At 44.6% G+C, this 18,875-nt stretch overlaps 1 long non-coding RNA gene across 4 annotated transcripts in view; it reads right to left on the bottom strand.

The window, feature by feature from the left end:
- The window catches only part of LOC117086611, a 180,543-nt gene that overhangs the window by 24,198 nt on the left and 137,470 nt on the right, over positions 1–18,875 (bottom strand). For 2 of the 4 annotated variants that reach the window (XR_004438476.1, XR_004438478.1), the window contains one exon: positions 9,943–10,144. The exons of the other annotated variants lie outside the window; for them this stretch is intronic. This is a non-coding gene — a long non-coding RNA (uncharacterized LOC117086611). The remainder of the gene's footprint in view (positions 1–9,942; positions 10,145–18,875) is intronic. 4 annotated transcript variants of the gene reach the window in all.

The raw sequence follows: 18,875 nt of genomic DNA, 5'->3' as shown, positions 1-18,875 counted from the left end.
AATAAAAGAAATTGGATAAATATGAAACAAAAGAAAATAACATTTTAGTGCATCAACATGCTGGCAATAAAGTGAGGCGTCTATCTTACTCTGAAACTTGGAAACAGGAGTTTCCAGTTTCAAAGTAAGACACTGAGCCTGGGAACTATGGAAAGTAAGGAAGATCCAAAACAGCCTCCACCCAAAACTAAGTACTGAACTCTGACGACCTTTCATTTCCATTTGAGAGTTACAGGGGCATGAGAAATGGAAAATTAAGCCCACCCAAGGTGGAGAGACTGCCCCACCAAGTGAGTCTAGAATGTCGATAGCCTTAGTATAAGGGTAAGTAGGAAACAGACCAGCAAAGAAGGGGAAAAGAAAGAACATGCCTATCTTGAGAAGTCTTAACTACAATCCCCACTCATATGGGTTTTCAGCCAATACACACTATGTCTGTGTTTTGAAAAAACAGACAACTTAAATTGATCTCAAGCTGGTCATGCCCCAGGCGACTTCTAGAAGAAATCTCATATACAAGTGCTCCTCGACTTACCATGAGGTTACCTCCTGATAAACTCATTGTAAGTTGAAAATATCATAGGTCTAAAATGCATTTAATGTGACTAGCCTACCAAACATCAGAGCTTGGCTTAGTCACCTTCGGTGTGCTCAGAATTTACATTAGCCTGCAGCTGGGCAACAGACAAGACAGCTCACTGTCACTTATCAGTTGTTTGCCCTTCCAATCATGATCTCCTGGCTGACTGCCTAGCATCTCAAAAGACGATCATGCAGTTTTCCATGAACGCATATCACTTTTGCACCATAGTAAAGTCAAAAAATTGTTCAGTCAAACCATCCTGAGTAAGGGACCATCTGTACTCTCAAAAGGAACCCAACCTCAACTCAATCTCAAAGAATTTCAACACATAAAGTCTCAAGAAACAGAAATACAGAAGGAAACCAGGAACAAGAGCAAGGAACATAAGCAAGCAGCAGTAGAACATGCAGATTGGGTGCTTTGGAAGCAGCTACAGGGCCAGACCTTGGAATACAGTGCTTCTTAGGGTCAGCAACTGTGAAAGCAAGGAGGAGAAGGAGAAGTTGAACTGTAGTATAGCTCTAACAAACCCTCGTTCAACCCAGTGGGTGAAAATATCATCCATGAGAGGTGTCCCACGCCAGACCCAAATGGCCAGGTCTTGATACCCTCATTCTGTCCCCAGATGCAGGCTATTTTGGATAGGGCATGGCTGTAGGCAAGGCAGCTCCCTGCAGATGGAGGCTGCCTGCTGAGCTCATTTCTCCTCATAGCTGGGCATAGGCATCTGGGCATCAACTCTTTCTTTGACAGGGAATATAGGTGGCGCATCTCTGTGTCAGAGAGTAGATGACAGATAGATAGATAGATAGATAGATAGATAGATAGATTAGATTAGATTAGATGTCAGAGAGGCCAAGATTTTCAATATGGAACTTATCAAATAGAATATAAAATAAGTATTTTAATTCTTTTTAAAGACAGGGTATCGCCGTCACCCACGCTGGAATGCAAAGGCACACTTCCAGCTCACTGCAGTCTCAAGCTCCCAGGCTCTAGCAATCCTCCCACCTCAGTCTCCCGAGACTGGGACTACAGGTGCACACCACCATCCCTGGCTTATATATATACTGTAGAGATGGGGGTCTCACTACATTACCCAGGCTTATCTCAAACTCCTGACCTCAAGCTGGCCTCCCACTGTGGCCTTCCAAAGTTCTGGGATTACGGATGTGAGCCACTATGCCTGGCCAAGTATTTTAATGTTTTAATAAATATTTCATTCCTTTAGAGTTTTGAAAATAAATGAGCACATTTGTAAGGAGAACCAAATTTGTAAAGTAGAACTTCTAGAAATGAAAATTATAATATTCAGATTTAAAAGTTTATCAGACATGTTAAACAGCAGATTAAGCACAATCAAAGAAAGAATTACTAAGTTAGAAAATAGGCATGAAGAAATCATTCAAAATGCAGCTCAGAGAAACAAAGAAATGGAAGAGAGAATAAGAAGATGTAATATATGTTTAGAGTTCAGTAGAAGATACGAAAGAGAATGAAGAAGAGGTGATATTCAATACAATAATGATCGAGAGATTTCCAGATTTGTTGAAAGGCTCAAACCGTCAGAGCCAGGAAGCCCAGTAAAGTCCCTGTGGGTTAAATAAAATAAATCCAAAGGTAGATGCATTATTAAAAACAACAACAACCAAAGAGCATCAAAGACAAGCAGGTTTTCAATGCAAGCCAGAGAGAAAAGACAACAACCTTCAAAGAGAAGGAATTGCCTTAAAGGTTGATTTCTTATCAACAATAATCAAAGCCGAAAGAGAGTAGAATTCTTTTTTCAGTTTGCTGACACTTTTTCAGTTACTGTCATCCTGGAACTCCATACCTAGTCAAATTATTTTTTCGAGAATGAAGAATAAATAATAACCTTTTCAGACAAACAAACCCTGAGAGCGCCTCCCCCAACAGACTCTTACAAGCAGAAATTCTTGTGATTTCTGCTTGTAAGGTATTTGGCAATCCTAAAATTAAAAACATACTTTCACCAAAAACATGCTGGAGAAAATGAGAAAACAAGGCAAAGAGTGAAAGAAGATACTTGTAACACATACAACCCACAAAGTTACATATCGATGATATGTACGGGGATGATATTGTTTGGCTGTGTTCCACCCAAATCTCATCTTGAATTCCCACGTGTGTGGGAGGCACTCAGCGAAAGGCAATTGAATCATGGGGCCGGGTCTTTCCCTGCTGTTCTTGTGGTAGGAAGTCTCGCGAGATCTGATGGTTATTATAAAGGGGCGTTTTCCTGCACGAGCCCTCTTCTCTTGTCTGCCACCATGTGAGACGTGCCTTTCACCTTCTGCCACGATTATGAGGCTTCCCCAGCCATGTGGAACTGTGAGTTCTCCATTAAACCTCCTTCGCTTGTAAACTGGCCAGTCTCAGGTATGTCTTTATCAGCAGTGTGAAAACGGACTAATACAAGGGATCTTACTAATAATGAATAAGAGTATGACAACTCAATAGAAAAATGGCAACCAATTCAAACAGGCATTTCATACAAAAGGAAATTCAAATGGCCAATAAACTTATTTTTAGATGCCCAAATTTATTAGTAATCCAAGACATGCAAACTAAAATCATAATAAGATACCATTACATTAGGATGTCAGAAACTCTGAAGTTTGACAAAATGTTGGCTGGGACGTGAAGCAACTGGGACTTTCACACCCTGCTGTTGGGGGTGGAAGCCAAGAACAGATTGTTATGGAAGATAAGAATAGAGTGATGGCTTCAATTGGGATGGCCTTTCTAAGAAAATTTTAGCTGAGATTGAAGAATAAGAAGGAGTTAGTTAGATCAAACTTTTCCAGCATAGAAAAGTTTGTGGACAGTCAGGCCTGGGGTCTCACGCCTGTAATCCCAGCAGTTTGGGAGGCCAAGGTGGGTGGATCACCTGAGGTCAGGCATTTAAGACCAGCCTAGCCAACATAGTGAAACCATGTTTCTACTAAAAATATAAAAATTAGCCAGGCATGGTGGTAGGTGCCTGTAATCCCAGCTACTCAGGAGGCTGAGGCAGGAGAATTGCTTGAACCCAGGAAGCAGAGGTTGCAGTGAGCCAAGATCACACCACTGCACCCCAGCTTGGGCAACAGAATGAGACTCCATCTCGAACAAAGAGAAAAAATTGTGGAAAAGCCTGAATGGTAAAGGGCTTGGCATGTCTAAGGAACAGAACGACAGACAGCCAGAGTTGTAGGACAGAGGAGCAAGGGGTGTGTGTCCAGAACAGCCCAGGATTAGGTGAAAGTGGCAGGCATTATTCATGTTTTTTCAGGTTATTCTAAGGATTTTGATTATCATCCTAAGACCTATGGGAAGCTATTCAAGGGTTTAACGAGCAAGGTAGTGACGTTATCATACTTGCATTTTTCAAAGATCACTCTGGCTAATACTAGGAAAACAGGTTGGGTGCATGTGTGTGCAATAATGGACACAGGGAAATCACCCAGGAGCCTGCTGCAATAATCCAGGTGATGAAGAATGATAGCACAGTCTAGGGGCAAGTGGGCAGATCGTGAATAGTTAGGAAGTAAAATCAACAGACCTTGTGATGATGGTGAGGACTACAGCTGACGTCTGGGGCCTGGTTTGCAAAACCAGTTTCATTGTGGTGCCACTCACTCAGATAGAAAACCCCGGAAGAGGACAAATTTGAGTGTGGGGCAGAGAGAGATTAGTTCAGCTTTGCACATACTGATTTTGAGGGGCTTATTTTGCCTCCAGGTGGACAGATAAAGGATCCAGTGGTGCACTAGAGCCGCTCACACTGGTTTGTATCTCTTCCAATTCCGTGTTCGGTCGTACCATGGCAGTAGCTTGATGTCAGCCACAGTGAGAATATTTGCACCTGGAAATTGGCAAATGCGACAATTCATGGTGTATTATTTCTTCCCCTTTGGAGAATTGGTTGTTAAACATTGACCAGCACACCACTCTTTGGACTGCAGAGGAGAAGTCTGGTGTCGAGATATAAAATTCGGGAGTCATTGCAAGGCAGCTGGAGGTTCTCAGCTGTGCTTCATTAAGCAGCAACTCATTTTTCACACAGAGCTGAAAGTCTTAGTGGGGGATTTGCTCATGCCATCCCCATAAAACTGCCTCATATAGACACGTGAATGGCTGGCAGACTCTTCAGACAGGTTGGGGATAATTTTACAAGAAAATGAATAAAAAAGAAATAGTAGTCAAAGAAATGCAATTCTCCCATTTCCGGCCTTGCTGATGTGGCCAGGAATGTGAAAAAAAAGTGTTAAGGTTTACTCGCATGTTCCATTTACTGCCTTTGGGACCATTTGAGATCACTTGCTTCCAGCCCTGTGTACACACCAACACCAGGTGGCAGGCCTTGTGCACACCTACCCCACCTGACCTCACACCCAGGCGTAGGCAAGAAGACACAAGCAAAGAGCCCTGCCAACAGCCTCGTTTCCACCCACAGAAACATGTACTTCCAGGCCGCACATGGAAGCAGAGCTTAAGAAAATACCGTGGCTAAGGTGTCTGACAACTGGAGCAAGACGTGTAGCTATTACTGTTCAAAGAAGGGCTCCCAGGGTTGCAAAGCAGTAGTAGTGCTTGGTTCTGGGAGCAGCGGCCCTGCCCCTAGGAGGTCTTGGTACGCTTCCAGAGATAACAGCTCTAATGATGGTGGTGGGAGCACCTTCCTCCGGGTTGGGACTTTACACTTTTCCAAGTATTTTCACATGCAGTTTCTCATTTCTTTTTTACGACAGCTCGATAGAGTTGAAAGCGCAAGTGTCACTATCTTCCCCTGCTTTACAAATGAAGTAACTAAGGTTCAGAAAGTGTAGTTGTGACTGTACAATTCCAGCTCCTTCAAATTAACACGGACCACCCAGCAATGCTGTGCTGGGACTGGGTCACATTCACTCTAAGTCTTTCCCATTTATCTTCTCTCCAATGTCTTATTGTTGGCATCTGTGGTTTCCTAATCTCCCTCCCTTCCCTACCCTCCCACCAATTTGAATTCCAGGAAATGGCGTACGTATTTGCACTTATAATGGAATATATAATTCTGTATGTGATTGTATCTGTTAGTAACAGTATATATTTTGCCTTCTGAAACATCTGAACAGACAGGCTGCCTTTTTAATAAAGTCCTAAGTGGAAATCCAAGCAGTATCCATCATATATATGTTAATATGTATATATCAAAATGTCTTTTACAAGAACTTTCATCTGGTTATAAAATTAATACATGTGTTTATATTATAAAACTTGGAACAAAACGTTTTTGTGATTATAAAATGATATATTGGTTGATATTATATAAAGTTTGGAAAATCAGGAATAAACTATTATCCATAATTAATATCCAAACAAAAATATTTGGTGTGATGGAAACTTCCTTAGGACAAGTATGTAGACTACCAAGATAGTGATTTTTTTTTTCTTTTGTTTTGAGACAGAGTCTTGCTCTGTCACCCAGACTGGAGTGCAATGGCACCATCTTGGCTCACTGCAACCTCCGCCTCCCAGGTTCAAGCAATTCTCCTGCTTCAGTTTCTGGAGTAGTTGGGATTATAGGCACCCGCCACCACGCCTGGCTAATTTTTTGTGTGTTTAGTAGAGATGGGGTTTCCCCACGTTGGCCAGGCTGGTCTCGAACTCCTGACCTCAGGTGATCCACCCGCCTCAGCCTCTGAAAGTGCTAAGGATTACGGGCTTGAGCCACCACACCCAGCCAATGGTGATTATTTTAAAAGCACACTTACTTGAGCGCGGCATAGCTTTGAGATATTGTGGGTTCAGTTTCAGACTACTGAAAAAAAAGGGAATGACACAAATTTTTGGTTTCCTAGTGCATATAACATTATGTTCACACTATACAGTAGTGTATTAAGTATACAATAGCATTATGTCTAAAGGAGCAATGTACATACCTTAATTAAAAAGTACTTATTGCTTTAAAAATGCTAACAATCAGCAAGTCATCACCCTTTTGCATGTAGCTCTGGCCTCACTGTGAATGGCTGCTAACTGATCAGAGTGGTGGTTGCTGAAGGTTGGGGTGGCTGTGGCTGTTTCTTTAGGACAATGAAGTTTGATGCATCTATGACTTTTCCTTTCACAAAAGATTTCTCTGTAGCCTACAAAGCTGTTTGATAGCATTTACCCAAAGTAGAACTTGCAAAACTGGAATCGATCTTCTCAAAGCCTGCTACTACTTTATCAAGCAAGTTCATGTAATACTCTAAATCCTTTGCTGTCATTTCAACAATGTCCACAGCATCTTCAGCAGGAGGAGGTTCCACCTCAAGAAACTGCTTTCTTTGTTCATCCATAGAAGCAGCCCCTCATCCATTTCAGCTTTATCATGAGGTGGCAGCAGTTCAGTCACATCTTCAGCCTTCACTTCTAAGTCTAGTGTTCTTGCTCATTTTATCACATTTACAGTGACTTTCTCCACTGAAGCCTTGAACTGCTCTAAGTCATCCAAGAGGGTTGGAATCAACTTCCTCCAAACTTCTGTTACGTTGATATCTGAACATCCTTCCAGGAATCCCAAATGTTCTTCATGGTTTCTAGAACGATAAATCCCTTCCAGAGGTTTTCAATTAACTTTGCCCAGATCCGTCAGAGGAATCACTGTCTAGGGCAACTATGGCCTTAGAAAGTGTATTTCTTAAATAATAAGACTTGAAAGTCAAAATTAGTCCTTGATCCACAGGTTGCAGAATGGATGTTGTATTAGCAGGCATGAAAATAACATTCGTCTCCATCTTCATCAGAGCTCTTGGGTGACTAGGTGCGTTGTTAGTGAATAGTAATATTTTGAAAGGAATCTTTTTTTTTAAATCTGGGCAGTAGGTCTCAACAAATGGCTTAAAATATTCAGTAAACCATGCTATAAACAGACGTGCCATCACCCAGACTTTGATGCTTCACTGATAGAGCACAGAGTAGACTGAGCATCATTCACAGGGACTCTAGCATTTTAGGAATGGTAAAGGAGCGTTGACTTCAACTTAAAGTCACCAGCTGCATTCACCCCTAACGAAAGAGTCAGCCTGCCCCTTGAAGCTTGGAAGCCAGGCATTGACTTCTCTTCTCTAGTTACGAAAGTCCTAGATGACATCTTTTTCCAATGCGAGGCTGATTTATCCACCTTGGAAATCTATTGTTTAGTGTAGCCACCTTCATCAGTGATCTGAGCTAGATCTTCTGGACAATTTGCTGGAGCATCTCCATCAGCACGTGCTGCTTCACCTTGCACTTTTATGTTGTGAAGATGGCTTCTTTCCTTAAACCTCACGATCCAATCTCCGATAGCTTCAGACCTTTCTTTTGCAGCTTCCTCAGCTCTGTCAGCCTTCACGGATGATATAGTTTGGTTGTTTGTTCCCTTAAAATATCATGTTAATGTATGATTCCCAGTGTTGGAGGTGGGGTCTGGTGGGCGGTGATGGGGTCGTGGCAGGTGAATCCCTCATGTCTTGGTGCTGTCCTCACGGTAGTGAGTGAGTTCTGGTGAGATCTGGTTGTTTAAAAGTGTGCAGCAGCCCCCACTCCCTCTCTTGCTCCCATTCTCACTATGTGATGTCCCTGCTTCCCCTTTACCTTCTGCCATAATCAAGAGCTCCCTGAGGCCCTCACGAGAAGCAAATGTCAGCACCACACTTCTTATACAGTCTGCAGAACCAGGAGCCAATTAGACCTCCTTTCTTTATAAATCATCCAGCCTCAGTTATTTCTTTACAGCAACACAAGAACAGCCTTACTCAATAGAATTAAAGAGAGTTGGGGCCTTCCTCTGGATGAGGTTTTGGCTTATGGGAATGTGATAGCTGGTTTGATCTTCTATTCAGACCACTCAAACTTTCTCCCTATAAGCACTAAGGCTTTTTCGTTTTCTGGTCATTCATGTGTTCACTAGAGTTGGACTTTCACTTTTTCAAGAACTTTTTCCTTGAATTCACAACTTGGCTTGTTTGGCCCCAGAGGCCTAGCTAGCTTTCAACCTGTCTGGGCTTTCAACATGCTTTCCTCCCACTCTTAATTTCTAGCTTTTAATGTAAAATTAGAGACATGCAACTTTTCCTTTCACTGGAACACTTAGCGACCATTGTAGGCTTCATGATTGGCCTAATTTCAATATTATTGTGCCTTGGGGATAGGGAGGCTTGAAGAGAGGGAGAGAAATGGAGGAGCCACTGGTCAGTGGAGCAGACAGCACACACATGACATTTGTCAATTAAATTTGCCATCTTATATGGGCATGGTTCATGAAGCCCCAAAACAATGACAATAGTAATATCAAAGATCACAGATCACCACAACAGATAGAATAATCATAAAAACATTCAAAATATTGTAAGAATTACCAAAATGTGACAAGAGGCACAAAGTGACATGCTGTTGGAAAAGCAGTGCTGATAGACTTGCTCAACACTGGGTTGTGGCAAGCCTTCAATTCATAAAAATAAAAAATAAAAAAATAAAACAATGCAGTATCTGTAAAGTGCAATAAAGCTGCAATAAAACAAGGTGTGCCTGAATACAAGTGATGGTATTTATACATATAATGAATATTCCTGTGTATGCCCTGTTCATGTGTATATGTTTTTAGTCAATCTCATCCTACGGAATCCCTTTAATCCGCACACCTAGTCCCAGTTCTAGGACTTAGAGTCCTAAGGGGTAGCTGTGGAAGCATCAGATACACAGTGACTATGGTAGCCTGTCTCTTGTGTAGTACCCTGCCTGCAGCCATGTGAGTGCACCATCCTGAAGTCAGGTCCTCCAGCCCCAGTCAAGCCTTCAGATGACCACAGCCCCCAATGCTATGATGACAATATCATGAGAGATCCTGAGCCAGAACCACCCAGCTAAACTGCTCCTCAATTTCTGATCCACAGAAACTATGAATTAATAAACTTTTGTTGTTGGTTTAAGCCCAAGCTTTGGAGTAATTTATTATGCAGATAACAAATATACTGGCTTTAAACCAGACAATATAACCTAAACCCAGTCTCTATCACTTACTGGATAATGGCTTCGGGAAACACACTTTATCTTTTATTTATAAATTATTTAAAATTGAAATAATATTACCCACCTCAAAGCATTGCTTTAAAGAGTAAATGTGATCACATAGCACAGGGTCAACATTCCTAGGGTGACTAATTCATTTCAGTTTCTCATTTTTAGCACTGGAAGTGCAGCATCTGGAGAAGCCCCTCAATCCTGGGAAGACTGGGATAGCTGCTTACCCTAGTATTCATTGAAAATCGGATGAAGGTAAAAGGTGTCGGTGGCATATAGGAAAGCAAGAATGCCTAGAAACACCAGATGAACTTACCCCATGCCCTTCTCACCTACACATGAAGAGATGTCCTGGCTATAGATTATATCATCATATCTGTGAGACCTAGATTCCCGGGTCTTGGAAATACAATGAGGTTGCTTCTTAGACATTCTGCAGTGCCTCTGGAGACTCCTGGTCTGCTGAGGAGCTCTGCTGCCTCCATCACTCTGGTCTTGCAGTGGAGACTCCAGGTATTGCCATGACCATGCTTCCTGAAGAATGAGACGGGGACTGCACCAGAAACAATGCCAGTCTAGAATATCATATCAGACACTGCTGAAGGATTCGGGGGGGCACTGACAGGGAAGTGCACCTCAACCAGAGCTAGAAATGGCTATTCTTACACCCAAACCTGACCTCGGAGGCCCTTACCAGCCAGACTCCCTGGGTAGCCTTCAGTCAGCCTCCGGGGAACCCCTAAGATCTCCCAGGCTCCTTAGAGCCCACATGCTATGGGACACACCTCCCTCCATTCTGCCTGGAGGTCTCACCTCCAGACCTCCTTGCACTCTGCACATCTCCACCAACCCGCTCCACACATGACTGGTGACCTCTCGTCCTTCAGGTCTACACTGAGCCACCACTTCCTCTTAGAATGTCCCCCAAGACCCAGGGAGCTGCTGCTGGCACCCGAGCCTTGTCCTGGAGGTACTGCATTGCATGCCATGTCATGGGTGCCCCTTCGCTCGTCTGCCCCCACTACCACCCACCAGCAGCACGCTTGAGCTCAGGACTATCCTTGTTCACGCTTCTCTCCTCAGTGTCACCACGGTGCCTGCCACATAATAGATACTCAATAAATAACTGCCAGTTAAATGAATAAATGCCTTTCATTCCACTTTGCTCAGTTTTCCAAAGACTGACAGCTGGGAAGAGTCAAATGCTCCTTCTGCTCCTTCAAGGCCACAGTTTGCTGTGGCTAATGAGCCAGCCAGGAGGAGGAGGGAGCAAGGACTGGAGCACTCACCCTCGGACAGGATGCACAGCAGTGCACAACAACAGCACTTCAGTATCCAGGAGTGCCTGTCACAAAGCAAGGGCAGGAGTGGTCATGGCTCTTAAAGGATGTCAGGGGAGGTAGCTCTCTGGCTACGCTGCTCACTAAGGAAGTCAGGGATAAAAGCAACAAGCCCTGAATGAGTTTTCTTGCTTTTGCAAAACAGTATGACACAGACCTGGACTGGGCCATTTGTTGAACTCCAGTGTTGATGGATTAATGTGACAGGGAGCTTCGGCCTGCAGCGACTGAACTGCCCACCCGCAGGTGCAAGCACAGATAGTGAGTAGTCTGGTGACACACCAGGGGACGATGCTCAGGCAGTACAGAGGCAGCTAGCCTCGGGGCCACGCCGGGAAGCATGAGCGAGCGAGGCAATGGCAGCCTGGGCTCCTTGCCAGGGGCTCCTACTTCATGCATCACGCGTCTCGTCAGAGAGAAGAAGAATGTCTTCCAGGAATCCCGGTCACCTCAACATCTGGCTTAGTGCTTTTTCCTCCAGCCCAAATAAAGTGACTTGCTACTTTCAAAATCAGGTCCAAGTAAACAGAGGGGAAGGGTGTTTTAACAAACAGTCCAAGTAAACAGAGGGGAAGGGTGTTTTAACAAACAGTCTTCATTCCATCTGGTAAACAAGAGATAAAAAGGGTTGGTTGGAGGGCAAAGTGAAGCCTTGTGAAGGGCAGCAGAAGGGAGGAGGCAGCCTGCGGGATATTCGGGGTGAGTGCAACATGCTGAAATCCAGGCTCTGAGACAGTTTGTCTGCTGGGCTGCTGAACAGGGAGGGAAGAAACTGCATATGCTCACGAGCTATCTGCCATGATATGGCTGCTGTGGGGAGGTGAGCACTATCCCGTGTGTGATTCTCCACATGTGTGTCGGACACAGCACTGTGACCCACACACATGAAGTGTCAGGCTAAACAGCTACAGCCGCCCTTGGGGTTGAGGGAAGGGCTCTTGTAACATTAATCGAATGCTTATGCTTTTAGGTATTTTCTTTAATGCAATCCTTGCAACAAAGCTGTAAAGAGGAATTATCATCCCTGCTTTATGAATTAGACTAAGCAACTTAAGTGCATACAACTAGTAAATTTCAGAACCATGATCTGAAACTGTAGCTCCTACCGTTGCTCTATAGTACGAGTGCCGCCTTCAGACTATGGCCTCTGCATTACTGTCTGAGACACTTTCCACACAAGGGCCGAATAACTTCGTTTTCTAGTTTAATGGTGATTTCAATAGGTCCGAAGCCAATCACAGCAAGCTATTGATGAGAACATTCTCAGCAAGGATAAATCCCTGGGCCAACCACTCTGTTTCACATTTGCAGTCCTCCCTCCTACTATATTGGGATTTAGCACATTTTCCACAAGGTGGAGCATCGAGGTAAGTACACAAAACTCACACTCACTTATGCTTTTTTGTGTGTGTGTGAATTTGAAAATCCAAATTCCCCATCTGCTCACAAAGTCTTGTCTGGAATTAACCAGACAGAGTGATATCCTTACATTATAGAGTGGGTGCACAGTTAAGGAAGCGAATTGAATTTACAGTGGTAACCTTTGCTTGCCAGGAAAGTCATCCAACTGGGGTTGGAAAACCAGTCCTCAAATCTTGGGTATTAATTGGACCTTTGGCCAAAGCAATCACTCTATCAGCCAATTAAAGTCCTTGGAGCAAGAGCATACTGTCATTCAGAGCCAACACAGACAGCTGAAGCCTTGGTCACAGACCATTTCTTTCCCTCTGCTGCCAAACCCATGCCTTTGCCTCTGTCTCCAGTGACTTGAGTTTCTCTTCTTCAGTCTGCGAGCAAAATTAGAGGGCTTTAGAGCTCTCCAGGACCCAGCTCCCTATGAGTATTTTAAAAAGAAGCCACAGCTAGTCTATCGAAATATGTAAAGTTTGTGAATTTTCAGTGAGAAGGAGTTTGTTTTCTTCTGGAAAGAGACAAAGAGAAGTGGGGAACCGAGAAGAGTGGGAATTTGGAGACCAGCTGATGGAATGGAATTGTGTGGAAGACATGCCAGCTTCTCACCATCTTTCTTTTCAGAATGAAAAGGAACACGGATTCAGCACCTGCACTCTTTCTGTTACTGTTTTCAGCATCATATTGACTGTATGTTCCAAAGGCACTCATGTTTCCAATGAGTGTGAACCATCGTTCATTGGAAAGACACGTATAGACACTCTGGTGTCCATGGGTATGGGTTGGAAGCCAGGCTCTGTCACTTTCTAGTTATAAAATTCTGGACAAGAAACTTACACTCTCAAAGCTTCCATGCTGTCAACCTTAGGTTGCCAAAAGGTTTTGATGAAAATTATTTCACACAGTTAACACACAGTATGTACTCAAGAAATGTTAGTCACTATTGTTATTGTTCTCTGCTGGCCATTTTTCCAAATCCTCTCTCACCCAGTTAGAGACGCCTCTCCATTTAAACAAAAAAAAAGTATAAAATTGGACATTTCTGTGAGCCCTAAATCTGGATGTTTTCTAACTTAGACCAGTGGCAAGCTGGTACTAGGATACATGGGACCAAGCCAAGCTCTCGAGAGTCTCTGGTGAATTACGATGTGGACACTAAGCCTCACATATAGGAAGCAGAAAGTGTCTTTTGATATATGACCAGGATAATGGAGAATTGAGGCAATCGCAATACAGTTTTGACTCACTTGAGATATCTTAATCATTGAGGAAAAAATAAAGTATTTTGTGGATTTAATTACCTGAAAAATTGCTTCAAGCTTCCAGAGAATTCTGTAGACAGTGAAGTGATTGAAGTGACTTCCCCACAGCACATGATTTGTGTGGCCACCCACAAAAGCAAGAATAACCAGTTGATGAAAAACTGAATTGGTAAGAAGCTAGGGGAATATTCCCCAACCAAGAGTTATCAGCTCCCAGGGCTCCCTGCAGCAAGAAGTCACCAACTGACAGAGTGGCCATACCACTGGACAGGTGGTTTGGCTGCCTGGATCAAAACCAAGTGTGATGCTCAAAAGCACAGAAAGATTTCATCTTGACTTTTCTAACATTATTCCTAACAGGTATCTGAGATTTGGGACCATTGGTTTTATCTAAGAATAATTGAGTAGCTACCACAATGACAATTCATGGAGTAGTCTTAGAATTCTTCACTTCCAAGATAAACATGAAGTGGCTTATGGGAAAAAAAAAAATCTTTCCTGTCCATTTCACCTACATTGATTGACTTCCTACGTGCTTTGTTAGATATCCCTCATATTCACACTCCTCATCATTGCTCCCTTCTCCCCTTTGGCCCTGACCAATAATTGATTAAACCAATAATGATGGCACAGTGTCCTTTCAAACACATTTTTATTGAGGTCCCACTGTCTAAGCGAAGTGGGTGTGCCGAGGGGACTGGGTTGAGACTGCACATTGGAAAGCATGTCAGTGCTGATAAGCTCCTAGTGCCTCGTGGCAAAGCAATGAGTTCACCATCAGGTCCAAGTCACGTGCCAGAAACGTTCAGGACCTTAGCAGAAAAGAGAGAAAATTATCTTCAAGGCAAAGAGACCCATGAGAGCAGACTTCAATATGTAAAATCAGTCAAAAGGGATACATGTGCCAAGCTTGTCCCCGGGCTCCAGGTGATCCAGCCGCCCTCTGCTCCATGCAGTCTTACAACATTGATGCCTGTTCTGCTGCCAGGCCAGGATCTTTCCAACACTAGCTTTTGCCCCAGTGGATACTTCCAGCTGAACCCTGCAGCCCTGCCACATAGGCTCCACTCAGCACTAGGTACAGTCTGTGTGGTATCTGTGGCTTCATGCCCAGATACACAGGACAGGACATTAATTCAGAGGGCCCAAAACTTACAATCATAACTTTTAAAGACTGCTATTTTAAAATGTGTTGCATTTACAAGTTGAAAACTCATGGATTCTTTCAAAAGCATGGAAATAACAGCACTAATAAAAATATCTAATGAAATAGTACAAGTAAACTGTTACTCAACTGTACCCATTGCTATCAACATCCTCAGTGAGGCACTTGAAATGTGAAGCTGATTGGAAGGACTGTTTAGTGCTACCCGTCCTGAGCACCAATGGGTCAAGCCAGTGCTCTTGCTTCCCTCCTGCTAAGAGCACTGACCTGGGTCCTGGGTGCCAGGATTGGGAAGGGGGCAAAGGGGAATGATTATCATCTCCATAACTGCCCTTCCCAGCACTGGGTGCCAAGAGCTTTACATCCATTCACTCATTTAATCCCATCAACAACTCTATAATAGAGTGGGCACTTCTCTGCTGTTCTACAGATGAGGATTCGGAGACTCAAAGAGCCTCAGGTGACCTGCCCAGCCACACAGTTAGTGTGTTATGGATTTTGGGGTCTAGAACCCAAGTGAGGGTTGTTGGGTCACAAATCACCTCTCTCCATGATGAGATCCATGTTCTCAAACTGGAACATGCATTCAGGTCACCAGGAGGGGCTTGTCAAGATACAGATTCTAATCCCGTGGGTCTGGGCTGAGGCCTGAGCCTCAGCATTTCTGACAAGCTCCCAGGAGATGCAGAGCTTGCAGGTCTTAGACCATACTTGGAGGAGCCGGATGCAGTGTTGCACCCCTCTTCTATGTCCCTGAAGCGTCCGCAAGTGAGAGAGGGCAGAGTACAGAAAAAGGAGGAACAGAAAGAAGACTAGTTTTCTCCTTCTGCAAAATGTTGTTCTGTCCCCTCATGCAGGGGTCCCCCATCCCTGGGCTGAAGGCTGGTAGCAGTCCATTCCCTGTTAAGAACCAGGCCACACAGCGGGAGGTGGGCAGTGGACAAGCATGACCACCTGAGCTCCTGTCAGATCAGTAGCAGCATTAGATTCTCACAGGAGCTCAAAGACTACTGTGAACTGTGCATGGGAGGGATCTAGGTTACATGCTCCTTATGAGAATCTAATGCCTGATGATCTGAGATAGAACAGTTTAATCCTGAAACCAATCTGTGGAAGCTGTCTTCCACAAAACGAGTCCCCAGTGCCAAAAAGTTTAGGGACCACTGCCCTAATGTATACCTGACAATTAAGAAACCCACAGCCAATAGCTTTGCTCCCATGAAAGCTCTTAACTAGCAACTAAATTCAGTTTCCATGTATCTGTCAGAGATCTTTTCTGGAACACTTGGGCCTCAGCAGACAGGCCCAGTTTTGCACTTTAGGAAATCAGCCTCCAGGAGTAAGAACTGGTCCAACTCCCTTCCCCAAGATGAAACCCGAGGACACAGTAATAGTCACAACCGGGTAAGCCCCACATCTTGCATGTGATCTGCCACACACACGCTGCGAAACAGTGAATGCTGTCTCCTTTAAGGACACCTCAAGGGCATCCAAGGGCATCCACAGCAGCCTGATAGGGGCCTTTCAGCTCACAACTTTCACCTGGGATGGGTGCTCACTGCCCCGTGCCACTTCCTCCCCGTGGAGCTTTCTGGGGACACTACATGGAAGCCGTGTTTTGTGTTCATGGGGATCATCGGGGTGAGTGTTGAGAGTGAGGTGAGGACCCTGAAGAGGGATGCGGCAGGGACATCTGGTGGCGGCTGAAGCTTCAGCCCCACACACAGGACCAGAAGAAAACTAGGAGCACAGCCCTACGCCAGGCCCACCAGGAGCCAACACTTCTCCTCCTGCCCTCCTTTCGTGCATTGGGTTCCCTCCCTGTCTGTGGGCATCCTCCCTCTTCTCCACACCCAGAATGTGGAACTGGGAAGTGCCCGGCACAGACTCCATGCCCTCGTCCTTGGCATGAGCTCATCCTTCTTAAAGAAAACACCCAGTGCGGTGACCGCCACTGAAAAGTGTGGTGAAGATTGGGCAAGAGACGTGTTTTCATCCTGAGTTTCCTCAGCCTGTGGCTGGAAACTTTAGGGAGTGATTCCTCCGTGAAATCATCATCTATTCATTCAGCAAATACTGAGGACCTACTAGGCAGGAGGCGTTGTGCTAGGCCTGGGGTTGTGGAGATGAACATAACACAGTCCCTGGGCCTAAAGAACTTAGCGTGTGGAGGGGACAAACAAGCAGCAGACAGCGATGACACATTCTCGTAAGTGCCATGAAAAAGGCATGCTCAGAGCAGAGACGAGCTGGACGCGAGGGCACCCACGGTCACTGGGCACTCGCTCTGTGCCAGACACTTTACATCAATTTCTTCGACGCTTCGAAATATTGTTCACGTCACTGCTCATCTGGAAAATGAGAATAGCCCTGAGACCGAATGAGGCAAGCTCAGGAGGCCTCTCTTAGCTGGAGGCCCCCTGCCCCAGCTCCAGCCCTACATCTCAGCAATCCTAACCCATCCTCAGGTATGCTACTGTCCCACACAGCCAGGGAGGGATGAGTTACGTTACACCATCAACTCCTGACAACTCTAAAAATGGCGAAAGGCGGCTGCATAAGTGTAAGCAGTTGGTTCAAGCTGTCCCTGCTCGTGAGAAATGAGACTGAGATGCCGATCCAGGCTTGTTCTGCAGTCACACCGTTCCCCGTTGCATTGCCTCCAGCTCTCCCTTGCTGAGGAATGGACACCAGGAAAGGGATTTGGACAAGGAGTTTCACTGCAGGAGAAGGAAAGAGCAGAGATTTCCAAGCATAAAAAACAGCATGTGCAAATACACAGCAACATCAAACAAGTTTTTCCATATCCCAGATTAAGAACCGTGGAATAGTATTCATTTATGTGTGACAAGAATAAAAGGAAATTGTTTTGCCGAGATGGCTTAAAACCTAGATGATGGGTTGATAGGTGCAGCAAACCCCCATGGCACATGTATGCCTATGTAACAAACGTGCACATTCTGCACAACGTGTATCCCAGAACTTAAAGTAAAATTTTAAAAAAGGAAATTATTGCAACACAGTTACTTATAATTGCTTCCCTCTTCACCTTTTAAATAGAAAGGACACTTTGCTCAGGCAGGACACTTTGTTCAGTTCCGTTCCACTGACTAACAGAGGGATTGGAGCACGTCAGATGCAAAAGGGCAGGCCTAATCCAGGTGAGATGGGTCAGTCAGTGGAGGGAAGAAGGAGGACAGGTTAGCAGGTGGGAACAGAGGAAGAATCATGGGGAACTGGAAGGGCACTGAGAAAGAGAGGGAGAAGTAGCCACAGAGGCTCTTGAAGAGATGTGGGGAGAAGGCTTTGCAGGGTTCTTGTTGTGCATTGAGCAGTCAAGAGACCCTCAGCCAAGGCCTAACAGGGCCCTCCTGGGTGTTTAGATGTCCGTGCTTGTTTCTCTGAGCCATGTCACCAGGCTGAAAATGGCCTGGGGGCAAGTCTGTATGCTTGAGTTGTACATTTGATCCACAGAGTTGCTTTGGAGATCCTACTCCGTCCAACTGCGGTGCTGAGCAGCAGGAATATAGCCCCGTAATCCATGTGCTTCTGGCGAATCCTGGGGACAGACAACCAGCGGGTGCTCTGATGACAGGGTGAGGCCTTTCAGATGAAAGGGAGAGCACATGGAATTATTCTTGACTCTTTCTGTGCTCACAGTCCACATCCAATCCGTCCACGAACTATGGAGCTGTTTCTGCTTTGGGGCCATTATGAATAATGCTCCTGTGAACACGAGGTTTTTTGTGATATAATGTTTTCATTTTTCCTGGATGTGCAGCTATGAGTGGAATTACTGGGTCATATGGTGCTTCTGTGATTGTTTGCACGTACTCCATATTTTACTTCTTAATTTTACTTATATCCTATCCTGTTTCCTCACCTCTGCTAAAATGCAAACCTCATGAAGGCAGCAAGTTGTTTTCTGTTTTGTTTGCTGCTATATCTCCAGTGCTTAGAAAATAAGTGCTCAGTAAATATTTCTGGAATAAATGACGAATAATTGTACAGAGGCCCGAGGGTGAAACACTCTTCTGCATTCAGGAAGGTGCAAGTCACTCAGGATGACTGGATTGTAAGATAGAGGG

Source organism: Trachypithecus francoisi, unplaced genomic scaffold (genome assembly GCF_009764315.1).
Source record: "Trachypithecus francoisi isolate TF-2019V2 unplaced genomic scaffold, Tfra_2.0 Lachesis_group10, whole genome shotgun sequence".
NCBI lineage: Eukaryota > Metazoa > Chordata > Mammalia > Primates > Cercopithecidae > Trachypithecus > Trachypithecus francoisi.
Note: the sequence above shows the minus strand (reverse complement) of the source record. Positions and strands in the feature narration are given on the sequence as shown.